This window comes from Limanda limanda, chromosome 4 (assembly GCF_963576545.1).
Source record: "Limanda limanda chromosome 4, fLimLim1.1, whole genome shotgun sequence".
Taxonomy (NCBI): domain Eukaryota; kingdom Metazoa; phylum Chordata; class Actinopteri; order Pleuronectiformes; family Pleuronectidae; genus Limanda; species Limanda limanda.
In genome coordinates, this window is record NC_083639.1 from 28316906 (window position 1) to 28326646 (window position 9741).

A 9741-nucleotide genomic window follows, 5' to 3' on the forward strand; every position below is an offset into this window, starting at 1 on the left:
AGACGTTCTGGCTTCACTTTCGCTGAGTCATAATATCATCCATCGTTTTAAAGAACCTGTGGTAAATACTCTCTGTTCAGAAAACCTCATTTATCTTCATTTAATCCTAGAAATGACTTTGTTTGTCTTGAGGTCGCTCACTGGACTTTTTAGAAATTGTTCAATTTCAATTGAACAATAATCACAGACACAACAGAACACGGGATGACGACAACACACTGTGCTCTGCCTCTCGTCCCATCTGTGTGTCAGCACTATCCAGGCTGCAGGAGATCTGTTTCCATGCCAACCATCTGTTAGCTCGTATCCTTCAGTTTGCCCTCACCCCCCCCCCCCCCATAACATGAACATGTGAGGCTGCTGCTGTGGAGCCGAATCATGTTGTCATAGGAAAAACCAGCTGATTTATTAGTCAATGACAAAAGGCGGCTAGTTTTGGAGGAGGAAACAAACAGTTTTTAGACTAACAATAACAATAATTATAATAATGATGTCTATCAAATGTGGATCTGAAGAAGTCGTCCACCCTGAGTCTGGATCCAGAGCTTTCTACCAGTTAATGAGGAGTTGTTTCGCTCATTTTAGGAACTGCTGCTTTCTCTTTACTTTTTATGTAAAATGTCCTGAGATACAGTATATTATGATTTTGCGCTACACAAATAACATTTAATTAAACATTTTTAAAAACATTTTAGATGAAAGCACACAAGTCAATATACATATACAACTTCCTTTCAGACATGGACTGAACTCTGTACTTTTATAGATAAAACCAACATGATTATACAAAGTTCATCACCACCGGGTTTAAGAGTTCAGACTTCCACTTGGTCGCCTCCCGGTAGAATCTCCCTGTGTCCGAGCCGTCTGGAGGAAAGCATCGAGCGAGATGTATGAGGGGGGGGCGGAGCTTCCAGGAACAGAGCAGCATCAGAGAACATTACCAGTTAACTGTCCGTCAATACCCGACTGGACATGACGTCTCTCTCTCTCTTTCTCTCTCTCTCTCTCTCTCTCTCTCTCCCTCTCTCTCTCTCTCTCTCTCTCTCTCTCTCTCTCTCTCTCTGATTCAAACTTTACCGCTCTCATTCAAAGCATCAGACCAAACACGTTCATTTCTTTTTGTCTTTTTCATTTTTCTCTGTTTGTGTGCTTTGCTTTTTTGTCCTTGTGATCCATGTTGGTTTCTTTTCATTCTCTCTCTCTCTCTCTCTCTCTCTCTCTCTCTCTCTCTCTCTCTCTCTCTCTCTCTCTCTCTCTCTCTCTCTCTCTCTCTCTCTCTCTCTCTGATTCAAACTTTACCGCTCTCATTCAAAGCATCAGACCAAACACGTTCATTTCTTTTTGTCTTTTTCATTTTTCTCTGTTTGTGTGCTTTGCTTTTTTGTCCTTGTGATCCATGTTGGTTTCTTTTCATTCTCTCTCTCTCTCTCTCTCTCTCTCTCTCTCTCTCTCTCTCTCTCTCTCTCTCTCTCTCTCTCTTCTCTCTCTCTCTCTCTCTCTCTCTCAAGTCCAGCGCTGCAACAACAGGAAGAGGCAGCGCTGCCACAGTTTGTATTTAAGTGTTGTTCTCACTGTGTTGATCGATCCCACTCACTGTTCACTGTCCGTCAGAGTCATACATTCTCATATTAGTATATTTGGTCCATGTGGTTGTTCCGTCTTTCTCTTCATCTATGTTTTAATTTATCACTTATTGGCCAATAACAGTCAGATTGTTCATAGCTCTCATGACAGCGTGCCCTCGGTTTGAATCCGTCTGAAGTTAGTGATGTTGCCGCTGCCTTGTTGGCACCGGGCCAGGACGTTCAGCGAGTTACGAGAAACTATTCAGCACTGATGATGCAGATCTTTACGTTCAAAGAGCTGCAGATTCTGTTTGACACTCGCCGAAAATCCGATCGACCCTGATTCAGCTCCGGCTGAACGGAGCGAGCGTTCAGAAGTATGTGGAACTCATTCATGGTTAATTCAAGTTTTGTTATTTCAAGCTGCACAGTGTAGCCAGGCAGGTTGGTGCTGTCTGAAGAATGGAGTATTGAACCGGTGCCAGCTTTACGTTAGCAGCAGGCGAACGTTGGAGAACCCACTGACGGAACTGGTTTGTGGTTGGAAGCTTCCAACGTGAAGGTCTGTGTTTGTTTACAGGCAATTATGGGCAGGATGATAACAGGATTCCCACCTGAAAGATTGTATCATATTCATTCTCAGGTCAGGCATTCTCATTCTCTTGTTTGGAATCTCTTGTTTATTAATGTGTTTGAATTGATTTTTAACAAAACGATGTCATCCTCAGGTGTCAACAATTAAAACAATCCGAAACTAAATATCAGACTTCTGTGATCAAATCACTCATCACTGATGCAATGTAAAAAGAAGATTTTAAAACCAAAAACATTTATTGCAACTGTTCAGACGTAATTTATTTTAAATTGTTTAATTTTGTGTAGTTTATTTTTTTATCTAGATTAATAGAGTTCAGCTTTAAAGTATGTTTTGTGTTGTGACTGCGATTTATCACAGAATTAATTTAAATAAATTCTCCGAAATATGAAGGCTTGTACAGCGGCTTGAATCTGAACCTGCAGCGGCTGCAGGTTTGAGTCCGAGCCGGCCCGGCTGCTGCGTGTCGTTCCACATTTCACATTTCACGTCATGTCTAAGAAATAAATAAATAAAGAAGTGTATTCACGGTGCTAGGAAACAAAGTGTTTGCATTTAATTTGAGATTTCGTAATATAAGCTCTTGCTGGCTTGCAGCACAGTGACTCCCCTGCCCGTCCTGCACCACTGACCCTGACTCACACTCATCACTGACAAGGTGCAGTCATCATGTCCTGTTCCTTGTTGTGACTCACTTCTTATCAGCTCGTTCATTCACGCTCGATTTCGCTTCAGCTGCTTTTTCTGCGAAACTGGAATAACAGAATTCCAGTGAACATTAAGAGTTCAAGATTCTTTGGTAACACAATGCTTGGGTTAATGTTGACTGGCAAGAGGTTTATTCATTAGGTTTCATACAGGTGTGTAGCTCTGTTTTAACACTTTATTGCTGGAGCAACACAATCATCACCCTGTGAAGTTTGACATCACGTCCAAGTCGCTCACAAAATGAGGCCGACCACAAACCTGTTCCGTCAGGCAGAGTTCACCCTGGACAGGTCGACGGCATATAACAGAATCTTATAGAGACAAACAGTCATTCACATTTCACATATGATCAGTTAAGCGTCTCCAATTCATTTTAAAACCCACGTGCATGTTTTTGGCGTGCGGGAGGAACCCGGAACTAAAATAATACATAAAATAAAGAGCAGTCACTCCACAAAGACGTACAAATCTCCAACAGTTATAAATGTAGACACATTCACGATAGACTGAAGGTGAGTTGGTCAAACTTTGTCCAGTGCTGGTGTGAGACCAGTTCTAACCACAAGGTGTGAACACGGTCGGGTGAAGCCCATCAAAGCCGAGCTCCACCTCCTTCAGGATCCTTGCATTGTCCACATCTGCTTGGAGACCCGGCCTCATGCTGACCGGACACATGGAGGCTGGAGGCTCCTTTTCTCTCACTTGATTAAAGAGTTGTGTCCGTCACACTCGCAGCAGGACTCGGAGGAGACAATAGATCCTCTGGCGTCCGTTGGAACGGTGGTGAATCCAGACTGACCTCGGCCGTGTTCCGCTGCAGAAGAGGAACCTAGAAAGTTCACCCATCAAGCCCACACAGGGGGGGCTGATGATTAAACAGGATTATCACATGACCACAATACGTTCCCACATGTCCACACCGTGAAAAACACAGCGTCTCTTCCTCTTTTGAACTCCGGAGAGGTCGTGACACCCCCGCTCCCAGGAACCCGTGACTGAAACTGGGTGGCTTCGGCTGCCAAGCTAAATTAAGAAATGACCCTTTAACCCTTCGTTTGCCGGGGGGGGGGTGCCCTCACAGCGACAAGCAAAAACAGGGTATAAAAAGAAAACCAGGAGAAAGGAGTTAAATAAAGATGTTAGAGGGGAGATGTGGAATGAGGGAGGAGTTGGCATTGGTGATAAGAGAAGAGAGGAGAAGGGGAAGGCAGTTGATGAATCTGACAGGAGGAGGAAGGGGAGGAGAGGTGACGGGGGGGTGAAAGAACAGGGGAGGAGGTGGTGATGCGTGACGTGGAAGAAGAGCAAGAGAGGGGTCCGGATAAATGAGAGGGTGGAGGAGAGGAGGTAAAGGTGCAGTGAGGAAGGAAGAGAGGGTTCAGGTGATAAATCTGTTTGCTCCCATGTTCTCATCAAGTCCAGAGTTTGTTTCAGATATCTTCTCCTTCAATGGAAACTACAGGGTCGGCTTTTCTTTACAGTCAAATTTAAAATACCTGATGTAAACTCCACCCTAATGAAACCTCGTCAGATTCTTATTAGGATCCGCACCAAGTTACTCACAAGCATCAATATCAGTCCTGTAAACATGTCCTTATCTCTAAATGTTAAAGAAAGTAAAAAACAAAAGATCCTGATCATCCACCTGATCCAGATCTGCAAAGTTTGGTTTTCATAATTGTGTCATCTAGAAAAAAGGAAACCATCAACTGTAACTCAGCAGGTTACAAGTGTCATGACTAGGGTTGCAAAATTCCGGGAATTTTCAAAGTTGGAAACTTTCCATGGGAATTAACGGGAATATACGGGAATTAACGGGAATTAACGGGAATATACGGGAATTAACAGGAATTAATGGGAATTAACGGGAATTAATGGGAATAAACTGGAAATGTTGTGGATAATTTATACTAACTGTATTTACCTTTTCATATACAGACATAAATATAAACATTTTGTTTTGTCATAGGCTGATTTGAGCCCTGAGGAAACTTTGGGCACTTGACTATATGCTTCTGCATCGTTGTGTCATTCTTAACATAGGTCTTTGCACAGTATTTGCAAATGTACACAGCCTTTCCTTCTACATTGGATGGGGTGAAATGTCTCCACACATGAGAGAGTGCACGTGGCATTGTTCTGTAGAATAAGATGAGAAAAAAGTTTGTAAAAAAACACTTATGCAATGCCAGAGATATAAATAATTGGAATAGTCTGTAAACATATTTAACAATTGATGGATAAATGAATGGAAATAGGCTAGATGAACAGATGAACAATCCTCAATCAGCATGCTAACATATTTTCTCCAGTAATATCATTGAAACTTACCTGACTAGTCCTTCACTCTACAGCAGGCCTCAATAGCCCTGCTGTAGAGTGAAGGATGCTGGGAGTTATCTGTGCATGTGATGGAAGAATGCACAGTGGAGGCTTGAAACTCAACGTTCCATACATCTTTAAAATAGAGTTTTGAATGATGTTTTTATTGCTCAGCGTTTAATTTGCATAGTTTTTTTTTTTTTCAAAATTCCCGTGCTTAATATTCCCGTGGAAAGTTTCGGGAAAGTTTCCGGAAATTTACCGGAAACTTTCCACCCCTTTGCAACCCTAGTCATGACTCTTCTTTTTGATTATGGACATTCCTCAAATTCAAATGTCTCTCCCCATGTGTCTCTGTCTTTATTTCCTGCCTGTCTCCTGTTTTCTTGTGATCGTCGTCACTTGATCCTAACACGTGTCATCGGCTCCCTCCTGTATTTACATATCTGCTCCTGTTTGCCAGGTCATCTCGTCCCTGATCAGCTGACTCCGGCCTTTCCTCTCCTTTCAGTTTTGCTTTCATTGTTATTATCTGCTGAGCCTTTGTGACGAGAACCACTGACTGTGAATAAAGATGTTCTTGTCTTCATTATTTATCAATATAAACATTCAATAAATCTGAAAAAAATGATATGAACTCTTTATATTAGTTTTGACTTTATCCTGATTTTGTGTGGTTGAACTTTACGTCTTTATGACGTTAATATGAATCCTAGATGTTCAGCTTCCTTCTCTCGGTGACTTGGTGTTGCAGGACATGTGAACTTCATAAACTTGTATTAATCCAGTTTAATGTAGTTTATTACTTTGATTGTAGATAAGGAAATTGTGATTGTGGTGTTAAGGAGCTGTATTGCAGCTGGCCACCAAATCTGATCCTGCACAGTGGTTTGTAGCGTGAGATGGGATTTTGTTACCCTGAAGTTAGCGTCATAAAGTAATCCAGCAGGAATGTGCACTTGCAGGAATTTGCTAGACGAATCTCAGAAGGCGTTTCGTTGTGTTCTGGAAAGACACAAGCGACTTGGAACCTCATTGACCTTCAGGAGCTCAGGGTGGGGACACAGTGGGCTCATTCAAATCAATGTGAGGAAAGAAACAGAGTCAGAAACTGAGAGACTCACGGTCAAGAAAGAGGACAAGCTCGAGTAAGAGGGGAAGCAGAAGGGGAGCGGTCGAGCAAAGTGACCCGACAAGCAGAAGGTGAAGTGGAGCCTTGATCAGCCTCGATCAGGGATCAACACATTCCACAGGCCATGTGTTGATCCCTGAGAGAGAGAAGGAGGTACGGAAGGGAAGAGAGAGACTGAGAGAATGTAAAGAAAACCAACATGGATCACAAGGACAAAAAAGCAAAGCACACAAACAGAGAAAAATGAAAAAGACAAAAAGAAATGAACGTGTTTGGTCTGATGCTTTGAATGAGAGCGGTAAAGTTTGAATCAGAGAGAAGAGAGAGAGAGAGAGAGAGAGAGAGAGAGAGAGAGAGAGAGAGAGAGAGAGAGAGAGAGAGAGAGAGAGAGAGAGAGAGAGAGAGAGAGAGAGAGAGAGAGAGAGAGAGAGAGAGAATGTAAAGAAACCAACATGGATCACAAGGACAAAAAAGCAAAGCACACAAACAGAGAAAAATGAAAAAGACAAAAAGAAATGAACGTGTTTGGTCTGATGCTTTGAATGAGAGCGGTAAAGTTTGAATCAGAGAGAAAGAGAGAGAGAGAGAGAGAGAGAGAGAGAGAGAGAGAGAGAGAGAGAGAATGTATAGAAACCAACATGGATCACAAGAACAAAAAAACAAAGCACACAAACAGAGAAAAATGAAAAGACAAAAAGAAATTAGCATGTTTGGTCTGATGCTTTGAATGAGAGCGGTAAAGTTTGAAAGAGAGAGAGAGGGAGAGAGAGAGAGAGAGAGAGAGAGAGAGAGAGAGAGAGAGAGAGAGAGAGAGAGAGAGAGAGAGAGACAATGTAAAGAAACCAACATGGATCACAAGGACAAAAAAGCAAAGCACACAAACAGAGAAATGTGAAAAAGACAAAAAGAAATGAACGTGTTTGGTCTGATGCTTTGAATGAGAGCGGTAAAGTTTGAAAGAGAGAGAGAGGGAGAGAGAGAGAGAGAGAGAGAGAGAGAGAATGTAAAGAAACCAACATGGATCACAAGGACAAAAAAGCAAAGCACACAAACAGAGAAAAATGAAAAAGACAAAAAGAAATGAACGTGTTTGGTCTGATGCTTTGAATGAGAGCGGTAAAGTTTGAAAGAGAGAGAGAGAGAGAGAGAGAGAGAGAGAGAGAGAGAGAGAGAGAGAGAGAGAGAGAGACAATGTAAAGAAACCAACATGGATAACAAGGACAAAAAAGCAAAGCACACAAACAGAGAAAAATTAAAAAGACTGAGAGAAATGAACGTGTTTGGTCTGATGCTTTGAATGAGAGCGGTAAAGTTTGAAAGAGAGAGAGAGGGAGAGAGAGAGAGAGAGAGAGAGAGAGAGAGAGAGAGAGAGAGAGAGAGAGAGAGAGAGAGAGAGAGAGAGACCATGTAAAGAAACGAACATGGATCACAAGGACAAAAAAGCAAAGCACACAAACAGAGAAAAATGAAAAAGACAAAAAGAAATGAACGTGTTTGGTCTGATGCTTTGAATGAGAGCGGTAAAGTTTGAATCAGAGAGAAAGAGAGAGAGAGAGAGAGAGAGAGAGAGAGAGAGAGAGAGAGAGAGAGAGAGAGAGAGAGAGAATGTATAGAAACCAACATGGATCACAAGAACAAAAAAACAAAGCACACAAACAGAGAAAAATGAAAAGACAAAAAGAAATTAGCATGTTTGGTCTGATGCTTTGAATGAGAGCGGTAAAGTTTGAAAGAGAGAGAGAGGGAGAGAGAGAGAGAGAGAGAGAGAGAGAGAGAGAGAGAGAGAGAGAGAGAGAGAGAGAGAGAGAGAGAGAGAGAGAGAGAGAGAGAGAGACAATGTAAAGAAACCAACATGGATCACAAGGACAAAAAAGCAAAGCACACAAACAGAGAAATGTGAAAAAGACAAAAAGAATGAACGTGTTTGGTCTGATGCTTTGAATGAGAGCGGTAAAGTTTGAATCAGAGAGAGAGAGAGAGAGAGAGAGAGAGAGAGAGAGAGAGAGAGAGAGAGAGAGAGAGAGAGAAAGCCGCCAGAATGTGTTTTTCCCCCCAAAAAGCTTTGCGGAGATTAGATGTCTGTTTTTAAGGAGAAAAAAATAAGTGACTTAGTGCGCTTAATGCTTAATGAGCGAGTTGCAGAACAGGATCTCAGCCGAGCGGATAATGCTTCGCTAAGGAGACGCTGATTGGCCTGCGAGCTAAGTCCACCAGCAGCCACACGGCAATAATGAGGTCTTTTGTTGAGTAAAGGGTCCCAGACACAAGACGCACACACAAGAGGACACATCTGCAAATATGGCAGGAATTCAGTTTAATGCCGGACTTAAAATGCTTCCTTATACATATTAGGGGTTTTAGTTTGTCGTGGTTCGAATTGAAATAGTTTGCAGTAAACTAAAAAAAGGGATATTCTGCACAGGTGTAGACACAGAACATATCGGTCTTTGTGGTGGTGTAAAAAGAAATACACATTCCATAAAAACTTTCCTTCTCCTTTTACATTTCTTTTCTTGTGAGGATTAAAACAAACCAGATGTTAGATACTCATCACTCGTGCTATCACGGATGGGTTAACACGTGTCCCTCCCCAAAGACCCTGTCCTCACATGCAAATATCACTTATATCAGTTATATCGTTATCTTTAATCTATAATAGCTCCTGTAGTTTATCTCTACCTTCTAATTCCACATCTGTCCGGATCACACACGTGAACCGAAATGAAGCAAATCCACGGTTATTCGATGACAAACCTTTACTTTAAGAAACCGAATCCTGTTCATTATAGATGTGCAACAGCTTCATTGCAGATAAACCAGTTGAACACGAAGTTGCCTGTGTTTGCTACTGTTTGAACTTTCCTTGGCTCTGTTTCATCACAGGATAATAAAGATAAGAACTTCACTGTATCTAACACGACGGGTTACACACCAGACTCGAGACACACCCTCAGTACCTGTCTGGAAAAACCAGGAGCGTTCTACACAGGGAGAGAGCAACAGACCCAGGAGAATGTTGCTCTCTTTGCAAAACAAAGCTCCTGCCATGGTAACAGATCGACTTTCTGCCTCAGACTCGGCACCGACGATTATTTCCATGGCAACATTATCAAAAGTTGCATGGCAACAATCATAATCGCGGCAGAGATGTCTCAATACTCACGCTTCTCCTTTCCTCCTTGTTTCATTTCAGTCTGTGCAGACAGAATATTAAAGTCAGAGGTTTAACATCACTGGAATCACTTTTTATTGTTGTGGAAAAAGAACATTTTCCTGCAGGCTGTTATGAAACCATAATAAAAAAGACTGACCTTTGCTTTGCTGCTCAGACAAAACAAACAAATATTTAATAGAATAGAAAGATAAAACTGCAACAATAAACATAAGACCAGTCAATAGAGATCTTCTTCAAGTTT